Consider the following 26,749-nt stretch of genomic DNA (forward strand, 5'->3'; position numbering starts at 1 on the left):
TAGACTCTGTTACTAGAGGATTATAAACTCTATCCATTTAGTCACTGTTCAATACCTGTTTGCTGTATTCGATTGCGTGGAGCATGGAGTGGTGGTGAGGGACACGCTCATCACGGCCATGTTGTGACGTAAGCACTGGGCGCCATACCACACTCAAGGTTAGTTACCATAACAACCTTATACACAGATTGCTCCGCGCCATGACTCACTCAGAGCAACCTTATACGCCAAGCCGCCGGCAGGGAAGTATAGCAATGACCGATTAGTTCATATATATCAATTCCATACTCAATTTAAAAATCCAATGATCAAGTCAATTCAATAAACAGTGACCCGCTCATCACAGTGCCCAATCCAGACATCCACAACAATCCGCATACCATTAACGCTACTGGTTGTCATAGCAACCGCAAATGTAAGTCTGATGCTGGCCTGGGTTCAGATTAATTATATTGCCAATTAATCATCGCAGGGGACCACTACATATATGGGCCATAACCTAGCGGAGTACATCTAACACAACATGTCTCACATGTAACATATTATAATCACTGGAATACACCGGAAGGTCTATGTGCTCCGATTATGTAGTATCTACATTGGTGATTAATCCCTAGGTTATGTCTCAATAACCTGAGTTCCTCAAAGGAAGGAGTAGATCCATTAGTTGATCTACTATATGAGTACATAACCTATAAGAGACGATGTTGCAGAGAAAGTGTTGCACCCAACACATAACCAATATATAGTGTGATCTCAAAGACTAAAAACAGCACACCAAAGCAACATAACCAGCAACAAAGATAACATACATAAGCTCAATGAGAAATAATAACTGAGTGAAAGTCCAAACAAGAATAGACATAAATGAATATAAATACATACAAAATAATGATAACATGAATAAATGGATAGGATAAAATAAACCACATAAGATATAGAAAAGCCATAAATCAAATGAAATAATAAGAGCATAAATATAAAATAGAATAAAGTAAAAAAGAATAAAGTAAAATGAAATAAATAAAAAGAATAAAATAAAATAAAGTACAATGAGATAAAATGGAGTGGAATGAAGAGTGATAAATGAATAGAGATGCCCAACCCAAAAATGGCAGCAGAGGAAAACCCCCAGAGATAAGCACCAAAATCATGACAAACAAAGAGGAAAAATAAGACTAAACTCAGAACCCGAAAGTGAAAACAGTAGAGTGTATAAGGTAGAAAAGGAAAAGGAGACCAAAGGAAGAAAAATATAAAAAAAAGGTCACCTGAATGTGTGAGCAGGTATAATGGATCATGGACTCCCAGATCAGGTATAATGGATCATGGACTCTCAGATACTCAAAGATAATGCAAGAATCAATATATGTCCATCTGAGATCCACAAAGTCCACCTAATACGATCATCTTGGTAGAAACATCTTGGTCGTAAGTCCCCTGGGTTCACAAAAAACAATGCCAGTCTAAGCTGACATTGAGGCCCCTCGGGCGTAGTGTGTTCAGCTTGTACATCCACTTAGATTCTAATTGTAGTAATGTCCGGTGTCTATCCCCTCCTCTTGGGGGTGCAGGTGCATGGTCAATGATCTTGAACCTTAAGTCCTGGACACTGTGTCCACTTATGGCAAAATGGTGGGCTACTGGTTGGTCACTACCTTGGTTCCTAATTGCAGCCCTGATCGCTGATCTATGATTGGCCATGCGGGTGCGGGCGTCGTCGGACGTTTTTCCCACGTAAAACAGCCTGCACAGGCAATTGATGAGATAGACCACAAAGGGTGTAGTGCAAGTGAGGTAATGGTGTATCTTGTAATTGAAGTTTGTGTCCGGATGGCGAAAGGTGGCTCCAGGGATCATGGAGTGTCACGTGGTGCACCCTATACATCGAAAGCATCCCTTCTTATTATGAGATAGCCAAGTCCTGTTATCGTAACAGTGTACTGGGTCCATCACCACCAGTTGATCTCTAAGGTTTCGATTTCTTTTGAACCCAACTCGCGGGCTATCCCAGTCTCCAAATGGTAGTGTTGGATCACTTTGAATAATATACCAATGCTCCTTAAGTATGTGTCCAATATGTTTAGTATCAGGACAATATTTTGTTGTAAAGGTCATACGTTTAGTGGCCATTCTCTCTTTCTTTTCTTTGGCATCATCTTGTTCGCCCATACACTCGAGTAGGTATTGCCACTTGTATCCCCTGGCCATGAATTTCACCGCCATGTCCTGGAGCTGTGTTTTCTTGGTCTCCTTGTTGGTATTATTCCTAGTCACTCTGGACATTTGGCCTTTGGGGATGGCTCTCAGTAAGGATGTAGGGTGACAACTGCATGCATGTAACACAGAGTTCCTATCCGTTGGTTTCTGATACAATGTTTTTCCAATGTTATTGCCATCCCTAAAGATGCATAGGTCTAAGAACTCAACTTTGTCTTCGCTGAAACACATCTTGAATTTGATGGGCTGTTCTAATTCATTCAATTCAAGGAACCATTTCTGTAATGATTCCCTTGAACCCCTCCACACCATGAACAGATCATCTATATACCGCTGGTATATAGCAATTTCTTCTTTTTGGAACACCTTCATGATTTCTTCCTCATAAAATTCCATGTATAAGTTTGCGAATGAAGGGGCAACATTCGAACCCATGGCGGTTCCTTTTATTTGGCAATAGTAAGACTTCTCGAATCTGAAATAATTCAGCCTCAGGCTCAGCTCTAGAACCTGCAATAGAAAATGAGCAGGTGGACCCACATAAGGGTATCTATTCAGTGCTCTCGCAACCCTATTGATGCCCTCTTGTTGTGGTATGACTGTGTAAAGACTATTTACGTCGGCAGTGACCAATAGCCACTGATCCTCCAGCCTTATGTTCTTCAATTTTTCTAACAAGTCCATAGAATCTCTGGTATACGATCTCATATTTTTGACAAGGGGCTGTAGAAAGAAGTCCACAAATTGGGACAATGGTGATGTGATGGACTCTCGGGCAGACACAATAGGCCTCCCTGGTGGTTGAGTTTGATTCTTGTGTACTTTAGGTAGAGTATACAAAATAGGGCATTTAGGATATTCAGTTATTAAAAAGCCCACTATCTTCTCATCAATCCATCCCTGCATCACACCTTCCTTCACCAAGGTATCAATTTCTTTTTGGAATTCCTTTGTCGGATTTCTTTGGAGTTGTGAATAAGTCATGGTGTCACTAAGTTGGAGCATAATGTCTGATCGATAGTACTCATAGTTCATTTATATACAGAAAGAAGTGCACTCACAGGAACGAACTGGATCAATACCATTGTTAGCCTGTTCTATGGCAATTTACCACCTGGGTGCAGCTTTTTAGCCCAGTAATGCTTTTCACAAAGAACTTTCCTGTAGTATATCAGTCTGATTCCGCCTATTACGGTTAGTCCAGCGCCAAATACCAGGCTCCCATGGAGACATAGGAGTCCTATATCATTTTTTTACTCAACAATAAAGGTGTTTCACATAAAAATGTATAATCGCAAACACATAGTTAAAGTAGGAGCAACTGGCTTCTAAAATAAGCTAACCAAAACAGGTTTTTCTTTACTTCTGTATTTCAACATGTTTCTTACAGTTGTCTAGGATAACAATTGGCAACTTGAAACTGGTAATTAGCGCAACAAGTACAAACCAGATAATTATCTGCCTTTAACACTGCAGCAATCAATCAATTACCTCATTCTAAATGCTATAAAAGTGTACCAATATGACTTGTGGGCACACCCTCTGATGAAGTGAACACAGGTTCACGAAACGCGTAAGGGCACGCCCACTTGTGACGTCACTTCCAGTCCGGCAAGACCGCAACGTTCCAAAGCGTATTACAGCAAGCCTGTCAGACATAGGTCTGTGAATCCGGCGCCATCCTACAAAGTGGAATACCTCAAAGGAACTAAAACCACTCAGTTGTTCAAAGAAAATCATCAGGTATTTTCCACCATCAGTATTATCAACCATTACCATTAACTTTGTGCAAACGGAATTTCACAGCCTAATAAGTGGCACACTCTGTGACTTCTCATCGTTTGTTTAAAGAGGCACTCATCTCAATCCCCTTCTTTGTTGAAATAAGTTATTCACAGTCTCTTTGTGAGAACAAACCAACATTGTTTTGAGACTTTTTATACATTAGCACAGACATATTGTATGTTTTGTGCTTTAATAAAGGATATCTGTTTTTACCACATACTCACATCTGAGCCTTTTCTCAAGGAATCTACCATACTCCAGAGAGGGGAAACACATTATTGGTTCCCTAAAAACCACAGTATACTCCTGGAAAAGAAAGGATTTAACTCACAACATGCAGATGAAATTCATCACTGGAAGTTAAAGATACCATACTTCATAGAGGAGAAGAATATCCCAAAGGCACCAAAAAGAAAGAAGTACCATACTCCAAAACGTACCAAACTCCAACTGGTCACCAAGGGGCAAACATCTTTAACACAGACAGGGATAATTCCCTCCAATGCTCCTCACATACTTCACATGTTTGAGGTCTTAAAAGGTGAGCAACATTCTTACTTTTTGTACTATATTGTTAACTAGTATATTCATACTGCACCATAAATTCTTTTCTGTTTATGTTTCCTCCATTCTATGAGCGCTACAGTTTGGAACCCTCAACTCTCACTCTTTACAATTCATTCCATTGATGATAGTGGAATCTCCAGACTAATCTGCCTTTGAAATACATCAGGAGAAACTCTAAAAAGCACAAAATAAGTATTTGCATAACACACAGCGCAAGCCAAAATACCCTATCCATTTCACACATATATATATATTTATTTATATACAGAAAAAGTGCACTCACAGGAACGAACAACTGGCTCAATACCATTGTTAGCCTGTTCTATGGAGATTTACCACCTGGGTGCAGCTTTTTAGCCCAGTAATGCTTTTCACAGAGAACAACTTTTCTGTAGTATATCAGTCTGATCCCGCCTATTACAGTCAGTCCAGCGCCAAAATACCAGGCAATTCCTCTCTGAACAAGGAACACAGCAACCCCAGACGATCGTTTCGGCCTTCATTGGGCCTCGTCAGTGAGGTGTAGCAGTATTCCTCTAAGCACACTGATCAAGGAGTCCACGTCTGGTTGCCCCTTTTTCCCATTGGGAGACTAAATACATACAGAAAGAAGTGCACTCACAGGAACAAACAACTGGCTCAGTACCATTGTTAGCCTGTTCTATGGCCTGTTCTATGGCGGAAAGGGGCAACCAGACGTGGACTCCTTGCTCAGTGTGCTTAGAGGAATACTCCTACACCTCACTGACGAGGCCCACTGAAGGCCAAAACGATCACCTGGGGTTGATGTGTTCCTTGTTCAGAGAGGAATTGCCTGGTATTTCGGCGCTGGACTGACCGTAATAGGCGGGATCAGACTGATATACTACAGGAAAGTTCTACTCTGTGAAAAGCATTACTGGGCTAAAAGAAGCTGCACCCAGGTGGTAAATCGCCATAGAACAGGCTAACAATTTTATTGAGCTGGTTGTTCGTTCCTGTGAGTGCATTTCTCTCTGAGTGTAGATTTATTCATATTATATATATTAGAACAGACTGTATAGTACATGTCTTTAATAGACAGATACAAGATATCTCGTAAAGCTATTGAGATCTATGTGAAATGTAATGTAATGGAAATCCCAATTGCAACATCTAGAAATTGTGTTTAACAATCTCCTTCTTAAAATATGTGTGTTTATTTCTGTGCTTTTAATTTACAGAGCTTTTGGTTTTCTATCTACAAGTGCATTGTTGTGAATGGAATTTAAATGTTTTTCACTCTTCACCGTCTTATTTGCTGGCAACTGAGATCTTTTTAAAGAAAATAATAATGAAATCACAAAATTGTATTTTGAATAATTGTGATTTACAACATCCGGGATTCTCCATATTGTTACAGTATTAGAATTTGATCAAAACCAAACATCATTCTGTACAGTGAGGCTTGGGAAATTTTGGGTAAATTTAAGCCAGTCTTTTCCCAATATAGGGCTGTGGCGCAAATGATTGTGTGATCTATTTTCAATCCGCTGATATTAGAAGTTCTTACGCTTCAATCCTTAGATTAAGAGCTGGGGTAAGTTGTTTTCCAAAATTAAAAAGTGTCACTAAACACATCAAAAATACATTATAAAGTACCTTACACCCATAAATAAACTATTAACCCCTAAACCAACATCCCCCCACATCGCATAGTACCAAAATAATCAGTTAACCCCTAAACCACCACCCCCACATCCCACTACCTAAATAAACTGTTAACCCCTAAACCACCATCCCCCCACATCACAATCTACCTAAACAAACTATTAACCCCTAAACCACCATCCTCCCACATCGCAAAATTATAAACTAATATCTAAACCACCCAAATTAACCCAAATTAAAATACCCCTAAATTAACTAAAACAAATCCTAACTACCTAAAAAAAAAAAAACTTACCTGTAAAATTAAATAAAATCCTAACGTTACCTAAAAAAAAAACACCTACCATTACTGAAAAAAATAAATATCCTGCCATTACAAAAAAATATACTTCCATTACAAAAAATAAAAAACCTAACACTACAAAAAATAAAAAAACACCATTACAGAAAATAAAAAACAAAATTACAAAAAAATAATAATCAATCCTATTTTAATACCCATTTAAAAAAAAAACACCCCAAAATAAAAAAAAAATATTCTAAAAATAAACTATCAATAGCCCTTAAAAGAGCTTTTTGTTGGGCATTGCCCTAAAGCGATCAGCTCTTTTGTTTTAAAAAACACTAACCCCCTAACATTACAATCCCCCACAACCCCAACCTCCCAAAATTTAAAAAAAAAACTAACTAAAAAAAAACTAAATTACCCATTGCCCCGAAAAGGGCATTTGGATGGGCATTCAGCTCTTTTGCTGCCCAAAAATAAACTCCTAATCTATAAAAAAAAACTCACTAATGATGATGGGTGGCGCTCCATCTTCATCCATCTCCATCACAGGTCCATCTTCACCCTGGCTGAGGTCCATCTTCTAAATTCGGTGTCGGTGGCGAGGTCAGCAGCGATGGCGGCGACAATGTCAGTTGTCTTCTTCAGATCTTCAACACGGAGCTTCCTCTTCATGCTGTCTCCAGCCACACACTGAATAGTGAATGCAAGGTAACCCTTTTATATAGGGGTACCCTTGCATTCCTATTGGCTGATTTGAATCTTCAAATTAAAATCAGCCAATAAAATGAAAGGAAAAAGGAGCTCTATATTGAAGATCTGAAAAGGACCACTGACGTTTCCACCACCATCTACGCTGACATTGCTTACGTCACCGAAGTTAGAAGATGGACCTCACCCGGGATGAAGATGGAAGAAGATTGACCCACGATGAAGATGGAGCACCTCCGGGATGACGATGGAGCACCACCCATTATCATCGATGAGTACCAACTTTGGGGTAAGTGCTAGATTGTTGTTTTTTATAGATAGGGTTTTTGTTTTGTTTTTGGGCAGCAAAAGAGCTGAATGCCCATCAAAATGCCCTTTTCAAGGCAATTGGTAATTTAGTTTTTTTTTAGTTAGGCTTGTTTTTATTTTGGAGGGTTGGGGTGGGGGGGGGCTAAAATTTTAGGGGGTTAATGTTTTTTAAAGCAAAATAACTGAAGCTTTAGGGCAATGCCCTACAAAAAAGTCCTTTTAAGGGCTATTGGTAGTTTATTTTAAGAATAGGGTTATTTATTGGGGGGGGGGGTTAAGGGGCATTAGAATAGGATAAAAAAATATTGTAATGGTAGGATTTTTTATTTTTCAGTAATGGTAGGTTTTTATTTTTCAGTAATGGTATTTTTTTTAAGGTAAGTTTAGGTTTTTATTTAATTTTACAGGTAAGTTTTTTTTTTAATTTTAAGGTGTTTAGGATTTTTTTTAGTTACTTTTGGTGTATTTTAATTTGGATTGAGTTAGGGTGTCTAAGTTTAGGGGTTTAGATGTTAGTTTATAACTTTTCAATGTGGAGAGATGGTGGTATAGGGGTTAATAGTTTATTTAGATACTTTGCGTTGTGAGGGGATGGTGGTGTAGGGGTTAATTGTTTTTTAGATACTTTGCGATGTAGGGGATGGCGGTATAGGGATTAATAATTTTTTAAGGTACTTTGCGATGTGGGGGGGATGGTGGCTTAGGGGTTAATAGTTTATTTAGGTACTTTGCGATGTGAGGGGATGGCGGATTAGAGGTTATTAGGCTAGGGGCTTATGGTAGGGTTTTAGTTTTTCTCTATTAACTTCTATGGGAAATGCGAAAATGCGAGGTCAATTGCACAAGTAGGGTGTTAGTTTTTTTTCCACGTCTTTGTCTCCATTGATCACTATGGGGGAACACATGCACATGCATGCAAAAACTCAGCACTGTATTTTTGTGCTTTTTGGGTGACTGCTAGCACAAAATAAGTTTTTTTTTCAATTTGTAATACTAGCGGAACCCAAGAAGCACAAAAAGCCTAATGCTAGCAATGCTTTTGCTAGTGATAAAATTTACCACGTCACTTGTAATCTAGCCCATAGATTATGAGATCTGTTAAAATCTTGTTATTGAAGATGATAGGGAAAACTGGAAAAAATTACCCACTCAATTTCCACAGCTAAAATTACATGAAAAGGAGACAAAATAAATTATGAAATAATGAAAATATATTACAAAGTTGTTTCATTACCCATAACTTAACATTTTATATAAAAACCTCAAGCTGTTTAATGTCTCTTGCATTAAAAAAAATATAATGATTGGCCACTAATGATCAAAGTAAATATGATTATTAGAAAGCTTATTTATAATTACACTTAAGTGCCTGGATATTGTCAAATATAAAAGTATGGTATTGGAACAGCCAATAGAATGCAAGCTCAATCCTATTGGGTGATTGAATCAGCCAATAGGATTTTTCCTACCTTAATTCTGATTGGCTGATTGGTGCAATGTTAAATGCGGAGAGCGTATTGCTCTCCGCATTTAGCGAGGTCGATTGTCGGATCAGGTCCGCAAGCCCTTTGATAAATTGGGGCCATAGTGTTTAATATCCCTTTAAGGAAATCATTACCTGAGCTTCCATGCCATGTTTTCCCACAGGAATTCTGATATATTGGAATTAGTTAATTTGATACGGCTTTTGCTGTAACAGTAAGCATCTAACAGCATTTAAGACATAACTTTACTTCCTTGTCTGAATAAGAAATACAGAAAACCATGTATTAATTCCCTGTATGGTGTAATGTTCCTCTCATCAGTGGAATAAGATTGGATCTAAAGGCAAGGAAATATTTCCTGACTCCAAGTGCTTGAACTATAGGCTGATAAATAGTATGGGCTGGAATAAATTTCAGCATTGATCTGAAAGATAATCCTCTTCACAACAACCAGGTCCTGGGGTTTTTTACTGTCAGATGTTTAAATGAATGTCAGTTTCTTAAAAAAAAAAAAAAAAAAAAACAGAAAGAAAATAGTGAAATTAAAAAAAAAGAAGTAATTACGCCAAAGGGAAAAAGGAACATAGTTTTTTCTTTTGTTGTTGTTGTTGTTATTGTTAATACACTGCAGAAACATCCAGGAAAAAAAAGATATGCTGTATACAATGCATATTTATTTACTTAATTACTAGAAACCATACCTTGAAATTGAAGAATGAATCATTTTTATTGTTATACGCAGAAAATTAAACATGTACAGTCTGCTATAATTTAACTTGCTGTGCAAGAAATCTATAGAACATTTTCAATCAATATTTTGTACTTCATGCTAGCATGATCATGTAGGGCAAGTGGGGAAAAAGACAGCTGTAGATATAACTACTTGTTCAACTTGGAAAGCTTTTATCCTGCAAATGCTGCGTAACAAATTGGGAATACTTAAGGCAGCTGAGAGAAATAGTCCGTGCCAGAGCATTTATTGTATTCAGAACAAGGCTGCATGAAATATACTGATAAACAAAGAAAGGACCAGTGATAATATTTGCCCACACACACATTTATATTGAGACTGCAATATTAAATTAGTGTCATAGCAGACAGCTACAGAACATTTTATTCCTTGTTCAGATTTATAAATGTTTATAAATTACTTTTGTCTTAATGATTATTTTGAGTTTACGCAAGATTGTGACAAATGCATCTACTCCTACCCATCAGATTTTCTGTGAGGAAATGTCATTTACATTTTGTGGTGATTATTTTTTTGTTAACTTAGTTTAAAAGAAGTATTTTATGGATTAGTAAAAACATTCAAATTAAAAAGACAGTAAAGTCAAACTTAAGGTTTATTGGTTCAGATAGTGCATGCAATTTTAAATAACTTTCCAACTGACTTGTATTATCTAATTTGCTTTGTTCTCTTTGTTGAAAAGCATACCTAGGTAGGCTCAGTAAAATATTACTAAAACTATTGCAGTGCACATACAATCCCTGGAAAATCCAATGGTAACCACGTTTTATAATGGTCTTTCATTTGAGCTAGGAAATTGAAAAGTCCTATAAGACATGTCAGGCAAGAAAAGATAGACACCCAGAGCTGTGAAAATGAGTCCAATAGGATCCTAAATTGGCACTATGTGGAGGGCAATTTCAGAAATAGATAATCTATCTAGATAGCACAGCCAATAAAAAAAAAGGGAATTTCACCTCTGGGGTACTTGCATGGCCAATTCCTGGACTGCTTGTTTACAACTCCGCCTGCCCATGACAAACTTGATCACTTTCTCCATTATAATTGCTGCTTCAAAGGCCTCAGTCATGCCAAAGCATACATGTTTTTTTCCAGCACGGTCAACCTACACTTTTCACCTCCAGCGTTCAAATCCGTGCCCCCAGTTTTAAGCCAGATCGGGTTCCAGTCACATGTCCACTAGCCTACACAAACACAACCGTATGAAAATTACCTCAGGAGCAAACTTCAAAGCTAAAGTAGCATATACCAAAGGACATGTGAAGAAATGTTTGGAGGTCTTCCCTTGGTGAGCCTCTAAACATTTCTTCATGTACTTTGGCATGTAAGGCATGTCACACATGTGTTCTCCTGGATTGGAATAGATCATACAATTCATTTAAAAAAGTAATATTATGAAATATTGATAAAACAAAAGCTGTGCAAATAGTGTTGCTGTTTCATGAAATCAATAGCTAGTAATACTTCTCTAGTGTAACCAGCTCCTGAATTTACTCTGAACAGGGGTGTATTTTGGTTTAGCTCAATAAGGCCTGTGCCTAGTGTACCTAGTGTAGCAGGATATTGGGGGGGGGGAGTAATTAACTGTACAGTACATTTGTGAGAAATATTGTGTATATATAAGGCAAATATGAGGTTAAATGGCTTGAGCTGGGGAGTTTTGGGGCAGCAGATTTCTTAGTGCCTGGAGCTCCATAAATAGGTCCCTGACTCTAAGGTGCCTTTTCTAAACAGAATACAAAGCACAAACGGCCCCATTTACGAAAAAGCAAGCGGACAAGCTTCTCAACTCGAGAAGTTTCTGCTCGCCTTCACTACATACGGGCAGCGAATGAACAGGATCTGCTGCCCGTACGTGTAAGACCTCCTCTTCTCTCATGTGACCAATCACGTGAGAGAAGGGATTGTCAATCACAGAGAGCAACTGATTTTCCCTCGCCACTTCAGAGGTGACGTAGAGTGTCATCGGTCTGTGGATATATTCTTAAAAAGGGGGCGGACCCATGAAGTGTCGGCGAGTGACGATGTGTCTCCCATAGGAAATAATAGGGATTGCAGCTCTTGCAAAACTCCCCCGAAATTGTAACATCGGCCACAGTTATGCGTATCCTAAAACTAACGTATCCTAAAAAAAATGCCCACCCCATTTTAAAAAACCCTATAGTAACACTAAAACCTACACTAAAAATTGCCACTAGAAGGGCATTTTGTGGGGCAAAAAAATAAATCCTATCCTAAAAAAGATTGCCCTGGAAAAAGCATTTGGTTGTGCATTGCCCTTAGAAGGGCATTTGGTAGGACCTTGCCCTGAAGTCTAATAGCTCATTGCCAAAAAAAAAATATTATAAAAAAATCCTAATCTAAAAAAATCCCTATTCTAAAAAAATCCAATCCTAAAAAAAAACTTAATTAAAAAAAATATTATAAAAAAAAGATTCTCCTTAAATTGCCCTTTAAAGGCACACTGTAGCTAAAAAAAAATATTTTGTGATTCAGATAGAGCATGCAATTTTAAGCAACTTTCTAATTTACTCCTATTATCAAATTGTCTTAATTTTCTTGGTATGTTTATTTGAAAAGCAAGAATGTAATTTTAGATGCCGGCCCATTTTAGGTGAACAACCTGGGTTGTCCTTGCTGATTGGACAGCACCTTTAAACAAGTGCTGTCCATGGAACCCACAGTTTGCTGGCTCCTTAGCTAAGATGCCTTCTTTTCAAATAAAGATTGAAAGAGAATGAAGAAAAATTGATAATAGAAGTAAATTAGAAAGTTGCTTACAATTACATGCTCTATCTGAATCATGAAAGAAAAAAATTGGGTTCAGTGTTCCTTTAAGTGAACATAGCTCTTTTAATCATAAAAAGTCCTATTCTAATAAAAATCCTAAATTAAAAAAAATCCCTATCCTAAAAAAATGCCCTGATAATAGAAATAAAAAATGCACTTTTGTTCATTTCAAAATCTACTTTGATGTTAGTTTTATAAATTAGTTATATTTTGTGGTAAATATTTTCCATAAAATGCCTGAATTAAATTTTTTAGCGTGTGAAATATTCTTCACACTTTGGGTATCCTTAATTAGAAAAACGTAATTTTCCTTTTTAAGTATCATAGAGAATATGTCATCACTGTTTGATATTAATAAAATAATATTTAAAAAATACATTTGATTTCAATATATTTCCCTTAAATTTCCTATCTATTCAAGAACTTCATCTGTGAAAATAGAATACTGTTTTTAAGTATCAGTTGATTTTTGTTTCCTGGGAATTTTTCTCACTACAAAACAAATATTTAATATGTAAAAATATCATATCAAAAATAATTATCAATTCACAAATAATATATATTTTGAATTCTTAAAGGGACAGTCTAGTCCAAAAAAAACTTTCATGATTCAGATAGGGCATGTAATTTTAAACAATTTTCCAATTTACTTTTATCAACAATTTTTCTTTGTTCTCTTGGTATTCTTAGTTGAAAGCTTAACCTAGGAGGTTCATATGCTAATTTCTTAGACCTTGAAGGCCTCCTCTTAAGAATGCATTTTAACAGGTTTTTCACCACTAGAGGGTGTTAGTTTATGTTTTTCATATAGATAACACTGTGCTCGTGCACGTGAAGTTACCTGGGAGCCATCACTGATTGGCTAAACTGCAAGTCTGTCAAAAGAACAAATAAAGGGGCAGTCTGCAGAGGCTTAGATACAAGATAATCACAGAGGTAAAAATATATAAATATAACTGTGTTGCTTATGCAAAACTAGGGAATGGGTAAACAAGGGATTATCTATCTTCTAAAACAATAACAATTCTGGTGTAGACTGTCCCTTTAAAGGGCTTTAACATATTTAGGCAAATCTAAAATTACTTGAAGATTTTCCCTTGTAAAAAATGGAACTTATTTTTTTTTTCAAAGCTAGTGGCTCTAATATCAGAAATTTGGGAACTTTAGATAGTAACAGTGAAAAGTCTTTAAAAGCTTACAGTTTTAATTGAAAATGTCTTATGGATTTAGAATGATACATTATGCATGTATGGGCTTATTGCCCAGGTTTCTTTGCATACTCAGGATTTCATTACTTTGATTTTCATTGGAACAAAAAATAATATTTCCAGTAAGTAATCAATCTTAGTGCTCTAAAAATATCAGTATTATGAAGAGAGTTCAGAATGAAAAAAAATTATCATTTCCCCATATTATCTGCCATTTTCATCTGGAATAGTTTAATTTCTTATGGAAAAGGAAAATATCAGTCTATGGGCTCCATGTACTAAAAGGTGTGCGGACAACGTTCTCAACTTGACAACTTGTCCACAGTCCACACGCCTTCAAGGCATACGGACAGCGGATCCTGTAAGTCTACTGCCCGTGTGTATCATGTTGATTGACAGGAAGGGCCTGTAAATCAACATGAGCTAAAGTGTTCAGGATGATTTATCTCTGTAAATTCAGAAGTGTCTGAGACTTTAAGACTGCTTTTTACACTGTGAGTATCAGGCTCGCATGTGCGAACCTACCCTACAAACGCTTATGCTGCTTAGTACATGGAGCCATATTTGCCTTCCATTAGGTCTCTCAAACACTACATCATGTATAACATTTCTTTTTTAACCAGCCTTAACTCATTGAATATTTTCTGAAGATATTTTATAAATGTATATTAAATATCTAATCTATAAAATTATTGGTTTTGTATTGGTCACCAAGGCCTTCATAACAGTCTATTGTCTGTTTTTTGTCTGTCAAGCTGCAGATTTTGATCAATTTTGAGGGTTTTCTGGGGGTTTTTGGACCCAAAAATGTATTATTGGCTTGCCCGAAACAAAACCAATTTTACATTATATCTTGAACAGCAAATAAGAACTGCATAAAACATGAACATATGCAAAACATAACCACAACATCTATAAATGTTTGTTTTTATTTCATACTTCCATTTTCATGATTGCAATTTACATTGTTTGTCTTTTTGACATGCTTTTTTTTATTAGCAATAGTTTTTTTGTGTTCAGGATTTAACCGTTTACAGTTTCTTCTTGTTTTTTGGCAATAAAGATCTTTTGCAGGGGGTTGGAAAAAAAATCAGATTTAATAATCATGATTTACGGTATCTAGAATATTGTGTCTTTATCTTCTTACAGTAATATAAGTATTACAAGGTTCATAAAATATATGCTATGTATATATTTATGTATTTATATGTGTATATATGTATTTACAGACATACTGTATATATACACATAAATACATATGTACAAACATTGCAGTCAAGTAGATGAAAACATGAAAAAGCATATTTACGCAATATTCATACTCAATAAAGTGTTATACTGTGCATTTACTGTAAATATTTCACATTCCAATGTTCTGCACATAGCAGAATATTTTCAAAGTATTTATAAATAGATATTCATATATATATACACCTATACCTATATATAATCATCTCTCTTTCCTTTCTCTCTTTCTCTCTCTCTCTCTCTCTCTCTCTCTCTCTCTCTCTCTCTCTCTATATATATATATATATATATATATATATAGGTATAGATATATATTTTAGCAAAATTTAATCAGATATATGTAGAAATATGTATTTATGAATAAATTGAACATATTCTTAAATGTGAAGAACATTTGAATGTGAACTATTAATATTTTCATGCCAGGTTAGCGCACTTGAGAATATGTGATCAGGGTTTGTGCACAAGTAGGGTAATTTTCTTCTACTTTTTTGCCCCATTGACTTATATGGGGGCATACATTACCACAATATTCAAAGTTTGGCTTTTTGTGCGCATCTGGTATGCGCTCAAGTGAAAACATTTTACTTTCAACTTGTAATACGAGCAGGAGCATTAAATACTATTCCACTTGTAATCCTGACCTTAATGTTCCACTTGTAAGACTGAGCACATGATAACTCACCCTCGTTTAGTGATTGTGCTCTACTTGTGATCTAACCCTTTGTATTTTTCTATATTGTATGCGATTACTTTGCTTGGTATTTTTTTTATTTTTATCTCAAATAGAATATTAAAACACAACACAAAAAGAGGGCTCTCTCACTTATGTGTTGAGTGTAATATGACAAAAACTGGTGGTTTAGGAACTGAACATGTATTTAGATAATGGTTCACTGATAAGAGTAGCGGCTGGGCAGGTGCAGGAACAGTCAGTCACTTGTTATACAAGTAAGTTACTATCTACCAAAGTAGCAACGCTTACCATCTTAATGCAGGAACCAGGCACACACCTGTGGGTTGAATGCAGGAGGATCAGGACTCGGTTTCCCGTGTTTGGGGTTCTCCAAAACTCTGAATGCCTGTTATGCAAATCTTTAATACTGCTTCTCCTTTCTGAGTTTTAAAGCTGTACACTGCTGCGAGTGACCAGCTAGTGCCTCTGTGGTAGCCCAAAAAACTGGGAATCTGCAGAGATACTTTCTCCTCATCCGATAGGAACACTGCGCTCTGACACCCTAGGGTATGAGTATCAGCGGGCCAATCCTCTCTGCCACTTGTAGATGTGTAGAACTTCGGGCACTCCTGATAGGTCCTGCTTCCGCTCAGCTCCAAATGACCTTAGGGGCTTTAGTGAAATTCTCCCACCGGCTGTGCTACACTAGGATAGGTTAGTGTAAACAGAGCTCAAAAGTTAAAGAGTACCAGCCGGGAGTAAAACATGTGAATTTTAATGGTATTAGTTCAAATACAAATAAAACCTGGAAACTCAGGCTGTAACAATGGAGGTCAGCAAGATAAGTGCATCTGACGCGTTTCGGCAGTTGCCATATTCAAAGCTGTTAGATGAATGTAAAAGTAAGCAAACATTTAAAACAAAAAACCTCCTCCTATTGGACAATCCAATAATTGCTTACTTGACACCATATGAGCTTGTATATGTAATGCATATGGCGGCAGTACAACGTACACACACAGAAAATTGTTCTCCTTGTAATGGATTGCAGAAATCAATGATACATACTATAAAGACAATGACAAGAATGGAAACACAGAGAGGTACAAAAAAATGTCAGTATCCTAACAAACTAAATTGTGATAAGGGACCACAGATTACCTAAGAGTTCCATACAACACTGACAGGTATCAGGTATACATAAATATTAAAGCACCCTAATAAAGTTATGTGACATGTGTGCACAGTTAAGGTGCTGGAAATATAATTAAAATAATGTTCCCCCATAACAGCACATACGAATGAGGACAATATTGCTACACTCGGATCATAAATTATAAATAATTGAAGGGGCTATAACTTGACTTGTTAATAAGGACTACTTAGGGTGGCAGTCACAGAGTGTAAGTAGTTCAAGTAAGTTCTATTTAAATGTGAATTTATAATATTTTCAAGGTGCCCAGAAGTAGAGGCTATCAGTAAGTAAAGTCACCTCTTGGGGTCCATGTCCCCTTATTACTTTGGGACAGTTATCCAAAAACATACAAGCTGAAACCTAAAAAATGAGCTCTATGGTAAAGCATGGAAATAAGCTCAACTTAATATTCACTTTTGTGACATAAAAGAGGTGATCCACCAGTGCTATAAATATAATTAACTTAGGATTCACTGCTGAACAGGATAACCAATCTAAGTATCAATATGCTATGCTTGTTTAGGTTAGTCAAGGGCCATGAAAATACTGAGATTACAATAAGTACTAAGTCCCTCAAGTACAGGTAGAGTCAGAGATTCAAGTACAGTAGGCAAAACTAGCGGGAGAGAGAAGGAGACCATTGGGGAAGGAGCTTCTATTCCCAAAAATGTATCAGGTCATAATCAGAATTTAGACCTTTGGGATATCTGGTTTGAAGCTTAAAGATCCAAAAGACCTCTCTTTTCCCCAATAGTCTCTCTCAATCTCCCCCCTATTGGGTGTTAAGTCTTTTTCAATGCAAGTCCACCTAAATGTAGCAGCACTTTTAGCGTGAAACTGTGCAAAATGCTGGACTAGGGGAGTACTGGCCGTACCAGATTTAATACTGGACAAATGTTCCCTGACCCTTGATCTCACTTCTCGAGTCCCACATACCACTTATCACAAATTACACAAGTGATTAGATAAACAACAAAAGTGGACCTACAATTTAGACAGGAACATTTTTGGAAGGTATGACCTGTAACCGAGGATTTGAATAATTCCCCTGTCTCTACTCTTTCACAGGCCGCACAAGTACTGTTGTGGCACTTGAACATGCCAAACGTGGTCAACCAGGAGGACCTATTTCTCACTTGTTTGGGTAGTTTGGTTGGGGCCAGTATGTTACCCAATGATTTGCCTCTTTTATAGGCAAATTTGCAATTTTTCCATGTTAAATTGGCTAAACCATCATCTGCTTTCAATGGCGGGAAGTGTATTTTGATAATATCACAAATACTGTGGTATTGTTCGGAGTAATCCGTAATGAATAAGACATGATCCTCTATTGAGTTCATAGCCTCACTTTTGGGTATCTTTTTGCCCAGCAGATCTGCTCTTTTGTAATTTTTCACTGATTTTTTGGCCTCATTGATGACACGGTCATTGTACCCCCTCTCTTTGAGGCGGGTCACAAAGTCACTTGACTGCTTTTGGTAGCTATACTCATCCAAAAAATTTAATTTGAGGTGTATAAGCTGGCCCTCCGCTATACCCTTAAATACACTCTTCGGGTGACCACTGGTGGCGTGCAAAAGGGTATTACCCAATACAGTTTTTTCTGTAAACATTGGTGGAGACCAGGTTGCCATCAAAGTCTATCAAGGTTATGTCCAAATAGTGGATGCTATGTGGATCCCACTCATGGGTAAATCTGATTCCTACGCCATTCACATTGAGATTTTAGACAAAAGAGTCAAGATCTTCCTGGTTACCTTTCTAAATGAACAGGAGATCATCAATAAATCTCCTATATAGAACAACATTTGAGTCAAAGGGGTTTCAATCTCCATAAATGTGGAACTGCTCCCACCACCCCATAAAGAGGTTGGTGTAGGAGAGGGCAAATTTTGCCCCCATAGCAGTACCACAAATCTGGAGATAGAATACCCCTAAAACTCAAAGTAGTTGTGTCTTAAAAGAAAGTCTGTGACTCTCCAGACATAATCACACAGTTCTGCATTGTCCCTATGGTATTTCTCCATATAGTACGCTATTGCTAAAATTAATTTTTCATGGGGAATGTATGAGTAGAGCACCTTAACATCAGCTGTTAACCATTTATACTCTTTGTCCCAAACTATCTGGGAAACCAAATTCAAAACATGTGTTGTGTCACGTATATAGCTCCATAGTTTAGTGACCATGGGCTGTAGAATCTGATCTAGCTATTCAGACAGATGTTCGAGTAAAGACCCTATGCCGCTCACTATGGGTCTACCAACAACATTTTCCAAAGATTTGTGCACTTTGGGTAAGTGGTTAAAGATTGGTGTAACAGGGTTAGACACTAAGAGGTACTCACTGGTATCTTTGTCGATTAGGCCCTTGTACAGACCATTGTCAACTAGATCTCTTAACTTGAGTTTGAATAATAACGTGGTATCCGAACTCAGGATCCTGTAGTCATGTTGATTGGTTAACTGTCTAAGGGCCTCATCTACAAATTTTTCCTTTTCCATGACCACCACTGACTCACCTTTGTCAGCGGCCCTAATGACAAGGTCAGGATTGGAATTCAACTTTTCCAATGCCTCCCTTTCGGCCTTAGACAGGATGTATTTAAGTTTTTTCTGTTTGTAAGCAAGTTTTGTTAGATCTGTCTTAACTCTTTTCTGGAATTTCTCTATGATATTACCTCTACTTTGTAAAGGATAACAAGTTGATGGGCATTTAAGTTTAGGAATAAAGTCAAAACTGGGAACACTTTCTTTCCAGGAGCCACTGACTAATGACTCCAAAACTGACAATCCGCAAAGGTCTTCAAAATTTAAATTGCTTATGTCAGGTAAATTATGATCACTAAGTGAAGCAGTGATGTCAGTACTGTCAATTTCAGCTGTGGCCAATTTAGTGGAAAAATGTTTCTTGAGTGTAATTTTTCTTATGAACCTATTCACATCTAATAAGGTATTGAAAAGGTTAAAAGAATTAGTGGGTACGAATCCTAAACCTAAACTTAGGACTTTGTATTCCATGTCATTAAGTGTGTGGGAGGATAAATTAATTACACAATTTATTGATATCTTGTTTGCCTCTGGTTGGTTCTCAATTGATAACCCCCCTTGTATGCACCTTTTTTTTATCTTGCCCCCCCGTCTGGCTTTGGGGGGAAGGGAAACAACCTGATTCAGTTCTATTTGTTCCGTGATATTAGGAGTTTTGGTGGGATGTTGTGTGATAGTTTCCTGTGGGGCATATCTTGAACTAAAGGAGGGCTTCTTGAGTATAGAGGGGGGGTTATATGTTCCTTAGGTATAACTGTCTGTTGAACTTGTTGTGTATAAGACCCACTCTGGCCTGACTGTGGTGTTAAATATGGTAAATTGCTCCATGCTTCCTCTTCGCCTGAGCTATCACCTAGTGAATCCGTCTCACTATCGGTAAAGGGGATTCTTCTGTTTTGTCTGCCCCTTCCTCTGCCTCTATGCCTCCCTCAGATCCAAAGTATTGGTTGAATTCTTTTCTCTTTTGAAATTTCTCTTTTCTGTTCCACACATATACGGTGTTGTTCGTGTAATCTAATTGGTCCCGTATATATTTGTTATGTTTACGTTCTAACAAAATATTTTTAGCTTCTGAAACAGCATCTTTTAGCAACATATTACATTTTGGGTAATCAGAGTTATTATTATTTTGTTCAATTCATTTTGTACCAGGACAATTTTACCAGACATCTCTTGTAAATTCATCAGTTTAAACGAACACTCAGATAAAGTATTGTTCCACAGATTTATAATATTTTTGTTTTCGGTGGGAAAAGTGGGATACTTATCTAACCTCAGTCCTCTGGCTATAATCTTAAGCTTTAAATAGCTCTCAAGTGTCCAAACGTCCCATTTTAATTTATTTTCTTTCAGAATGAGGTATTCCATTTTGTCAAATAAAGCTGAAAGAGAATATATGGAGTGATCCAGTGTAAAAACTGTGTTTGCATCTTGACTAATAATGTCCCTTTCTTGTGCATTTCTTAATGAAAAAAGTTCAGTGTGAGTCTGGGTGCTGTGCTGCAGCAGCCCGTGCTTCCATAACTTTTACTAGCCTCTGGCTTTCAAGCCCCAATAACAACAGCAAACACTGAAAGAAGGCTTGACCAATCACCTATCTTAAAAAAATAACACAACAAGAGGGCTCTCTCACTTATGTGTTGAATCTAATATGACAAAAACCAGTGGTTTAGGAACTGAACATGTATTCAGATAATGGTTCACTGATAAGAGTAGTGGCTGGGCAGGTGCAGGAGCAGTCACTCGTAATACAAGTTAGTTACTATATACCAAAGTAGCAACGCGTACCATCTTAATGCAGGAACCAGGCACACACCTGTGGGTTGAATGCAGAGGGATCAGGACTCACTCGGTCTCCCATGTTTGGGGTTCTCCAAAGCTCTGAATGCCTGTTATGCAAATCTTTAATACTGCTCCTCCTTCCTGAGCTAAAGATGTGCGCTGCTGCGAGCGACCTGCTAGTGCCTCTGTGGTAGCCCGCAAAACTGGGAATCTGCAGAGATACTTTCGCCTCATCCAATTGGAACACTCCGTTCTGACACCCTGGGGTGTGTGTATCAGCGGGCCAATCCTCTCTGCCACTTGTAGATGTTTAGAACCTTGGGCACTCCTGATAGGTCCTGCTTCCGCTCAGCTCCAAAGGACCTTAGGGGCTTTAGTGAAATTCTCCCACCGGCTGTGCTACACTAGGATAGGTCAGTGTAAACAGAGCTCAAAAGTTAAGGAGCACCAGCCGGGAGTAAAACATGTGACTTTTAATGGTATTAGTTCAAATATAAATAAAACCTGGAAACTCAGGCTGTAACAATGGAGATCAGCAAGATAAGTTCAGCTGACGTGTTTCTGCAGTTGCCGTATTCAAAGCTGTTAGACAAATGTAAAAGTAAGAAAACATTTAAAACAAAAAGCCTCCTCCTATTGGACAATCCAATAATTGCTTAATTGACACCATATGAACTTGCATATGTAATGCATATGGTGGCAGTACAATAGAAATAGAATATTATACATTACATTTTTCTATCTTGTTGCTGGTTAGTAAAAAAAAATGTATTTTGATTTTTTTTTCTTTATTTGTTTTTTTTTTTAACAACATCCTTGTCATAGAATGGTTAAATGTATTAAATTTAAAGCTAGTGTTCTATTTTCTAAGAGATAACGTTTCTTTCTCTAAATAAATTGATGAATCATTTTGATCTTCCTTGGGTTGCAATTACTGCAAATATGTTGGATGGGAAAAATTGCTTCTCCTATAACTGTCACCTTTAATTTTAACAGACATAAATTGTAGCAGAGTGTGTCATATTTAATTTTTTTAGCTAGATTATTTTGACCCTAGCATTTAAATGCTCCAGTATTTATGACACACTGAGGAGCATTTAAAAAACAGGTCCTATTGACATGCAGAAGAAGAATTTCTTATTGTGTAATAGTACTCTGTTTCATAATATATTATATCTAAATTAGTCTAAAAGTAATAGTTATGGTTATGTGATGTTGTTAATCTACACCTGATTTTAATATTGGGTAACAAAAATAGATATTGCATGACCCACATTTATATTATAACAATTTACTGGTCTATACTGTATAATTATTTTTATTCCAAAATAGATTTTTCATACTGTAGAAAATATTTTGTCAGTGAGATAACGAATTCCTCTTTTACAGCCACTTATTTTTATTTTAACATACATTTGCCTAGATTTTTTGGACAATATCTATTTTAATGCTTAAAGGACCATTCAATGCAGTAGAATTACATAATTAACAAGTACATAATAAAAATACAATGTAATAGCATTTCAAATAAGCTGTAAACATTTTTTTATGACAGATTTATTGTTTCTCCCATTTTCCAGCCCCTTGTATTATGTGACAGACATCAGCCAATCATACTGAACCAAATAGAGAGGGAGAGACCTCACTAAAGACTGCACATATAGCACTCTGAGCCTGGACTCATAGTGGAGAAATTGGGAATGTTAAAATATAACCTTTATTTTATACATTAAAATTGAACACTCAATTAAAAACAACCTAAGAGTTGTGGGCCTATTCCTTAATCCTCAGTAAGCCTTTGATATATCTAAAGTACTTTGAAGGATAATGTGTAGGCGGGAAGTTATATGTGAGACCACTCTTCAATAAATTTCAAGGTAATAAAGGGTTAATATTCTTGCATCAGATACACACATATATAGGTATCTTAGTAGGCTGATGCCCTATCCTTAGATATTGGAGTTGGGTTCAATGCTAGTGGCACTCAGTGAACTCAGAAATAAAAATAGAAATTGTTTGAATATTTCACTTTATTAATATAATCAACTTCAAATTGTGTTATACTTGAGTATAGGATGATGTGATTTTCCGAATATTCAGATTACACGTAACAGTTTGTGAATCTGTTTATGCTGATTATATCGTTGAAATTCAAATGAATGATATAAATCTGCTTAGGTCAAGTAGTTTCCACTATACATTTAATTGTTATCAAAATATTTTCCAAAACCTCACTCTATAATATAGTCCAGGTGATCTATTTGGCACATAAATGTTATCAAAGTAATATGATGGTAACTTGTTTCTATTTGATAGCTTTTCTATATCTAGGATAACACAGATCCTGTAACTAGAATGAATATAGTAACATTATTGTTTGATGTCATAAATGTAGCAGTAAGGTTGTTACAATATTGTCTAAGCACCACACTCCAATGGGGAATGCCTGTTGGATGAGGTTATTTAAAAAAATACTCCTTCTATTAAATCCAATGCTTGTGATATGAGTGTGCACATATAAGTAGCTAGGTGTAATAGATTTCTTGCGCTTAATAACTCAGCCGGTATAAATTTGCTATATGTTTATAGCTATTAAGATAACAAGATCTTCTTCACATTGTTACATATATATTAATGTCATATTATTTCCTCATATAGAGGTGACAATAATAATTGTGTTTTGAATTGGACAAATAAGTAGCTAACTTTCCTTGTCAGTATATATCCGCTCTATTATACAGCTGTAGCGATATTACAATCTTCTTACACCACTTACTGCAGTACTATAAATATACTTTATTCACTCTTATAGTGGTTTGGTATCTTATGTAATTCAGTGTTACACTAAAATTACTACATCGTGATCTGTGTGAAATACTCCTATACAGGATACTTATTTTCTAGAGTTAATTATAAAAAGCAGACAAGTAGATTCGCTATAGTAAGTCACATGAGTTTAGTCTTGGCATACATGCACCATTAACTATAGTTATTTGGTTTTGGTTAATACACTTTTGTAATAATAGCCAGAGAGGTTGGATTTTGTAATGTAGCAACAAACGCTAGAGAGATAACCGCTAAAATGGTTCCTCTGGTTGTGAGTACAACTAAGCATAGATAGTTCCCCCTAGTACGGTATCTTAAAGATACCTCCTTGCGGGTAGCCTATTGTAAGTAACCCTTTGCTAAATCACTTTTTATTGTGGTCTAAGTTATAACTAAATAAGAGAGCTAAATGTGACTATTAGTCATTCATTAAAGCTAAATGTTTTAGGTCAAACCTGCCTAAACAGGCCAACAACTCTTGGTAAATTTTTAAAAATGAATAGAGCTCCCATACGCTCTATAACCCCCTGACCGGTTTCGCCCGTATAGGGCTTTTTCAAAGGCCTTTGAAAAAGCCCTATACGGGCGAAACCGGTCAGGGGGTTATAGAGCGTATGGGAGCTCTATTCATTTTTTAAAATTTACCAAGAGTTGTTGGCCTGTTTAGGCAGGTTTGACCTAAAACATTTAGCTTTAATGAATGACTAATAGTCACATTTAGCTCTCTTATTTAGTTATAACTTTTACCACAATAAAAAGTGATTTAGCAAAGGGTTACTTACAATAGGCTACCCGCAAGGAGGTATCTTTAAGATACCGTACTAGGGGGAACTATCTATGCTTAGTTGTACTCACAACCAGAGGAACCATTTTAGCGGTTATCTCTCTAGCGTTTGTTGCTACATTACAAAATCCAACCTCTCTGGCTATTATTACAAAAGTGTATTAACCAAAACCAAATAACTATAGTTAATGGTGCATGTATGCCAAGACTAAACTCATGTGACTTACTATAGCGAATCTACTTGTCTGCTTTTTATAATTAACTCTAGAAAATAAGTATCCTGTATAGGAGTATTTCACACAGATCACGATGTAGTAATTTTAGTGTAACACTGAATTACATGAGATACCAAACCACTATAAGAGTGAATAAAGTATATTTATAGTACTGCAGTAAGTGGTGTAAGAAGATTGTAATATCGCTACAGCTGTATAATAGAGCGGATATATACTGACAAGGAAAGTTAGCTACTTATTTGTCCAATTCAAAACACAATTATTATTGTCACCTCTATATGAGGAAATAATATGACATTAATATATATGTAACAATGTGAAGAAGATCTTGTTATCTTAATAGCTATAAACATATAGCAAATTTATACCGGCTGAGTTATTAAGCGCAAGAAATCTATTACACCTAGCTACTTATATGTGCACACTCATATCACAAGCATTGGATTTAATAGAAGGAGTATTTTTTTAAATAACCTCATCCAACAGGCATTCCCCATTGGAGTGTGGTGCTTAGACAATATTGTAACAACCTTACTGCTACATTTATGACATCAAACAATAATGTTACTATATTCATTCTAGTTACAGGATCTGTGTTATCCTAGATATAGAAAAGCTATCAAATAGAAACAAGTTACCATCATATTACTTTGATAACATTTATGTGCCAAATAGATCACCTGGACTATATTATAGAATGAGGTTTTGGAATTTTTTTTGATAACAATTAAATGTATAGTGGAAACTACTTGACCTAAGCAGATTTATATCATTCATTTGAATTTCAACGATATAATCAGCATAAACAGATTCACAAACTGTTACGTGTAATCTGAATATTCTGAAAATCACATCATCCTATACTCAAGTATAACACAATTTGAAGTTGCATATATTAATAAAGTGAAATATTCAAACAATTTCTATTTTTATTTCTGAGTTCACTGAGTGCCACTAGCATTGAACCCAACTCCAATATCTAAGGATAGGGCATCAGCCTACTAAGATACCTATATATGTGTGTATCTGATACAAGAATATTAACCCTTTATTACCTTGAAATTTATTGAAGAATGGTCTCACATATAACTTCCCGCCTACACATTTTCCGTCAAAGTACTTTAGATATATCAAAGGCTTACTGAGGATTAAGGAATAGGCCCACAACTCTTAGGTTGTTTTTAATTGAGTGTTCAATTTTAATGTATAAAATAAAGGTTATATTTTAACATTCCCAATTTCTCCACTATGAGTCCAGGCTCAGAGTGCTATATGTGCAGTCTTTAGTGAGGTCTCTCCCTCTCTATTTGGTTCAGTGTATTGTACAACTGCACAGCACCATCTTTTCTGCTATCATAAGTATAGAAACATTAACTTAGTGTTTTGTTACTCACTGCAATTATAGAAAAGGCTGCCGGAGTGGTGCTACTGTATATGTGTTGTGGTATCAGCCAATCATAGACTGGTATACGTATACCCTGTGAGCGTGTGCACATGCTCAGTAGGATTTTGTTCCCCATAAAGTGTGAATATAAAAAGACTGCAAAATTTGATAATGGAAGTAAATTGGAAAGTGTCTTATAACTACATGCTCTATCCGAATAATGAAAGTTTATTTTGACTTGAATGTCCCTTTTACTTAAAATCCTCGTTCATTTGCTACTCTATACTGAATAGGGATGGGTGGTAATTCATTGGTAAAATGTTTAGTCC

The sequence above is a fragment of the Bombina bombina genome, chromosome 4, assembly GCF_027579735.1.
Source record: "Bombina bombina isolate aBomBom1 chromosome 4, aBomBom1.pri, whole genome shotgun sequence".
Lineage (NCBI taxonomy): Eukaryota > Metazoa > Chordata > Amphibia > Anura > Bombinatoridae > Bombina > Bombina bombina.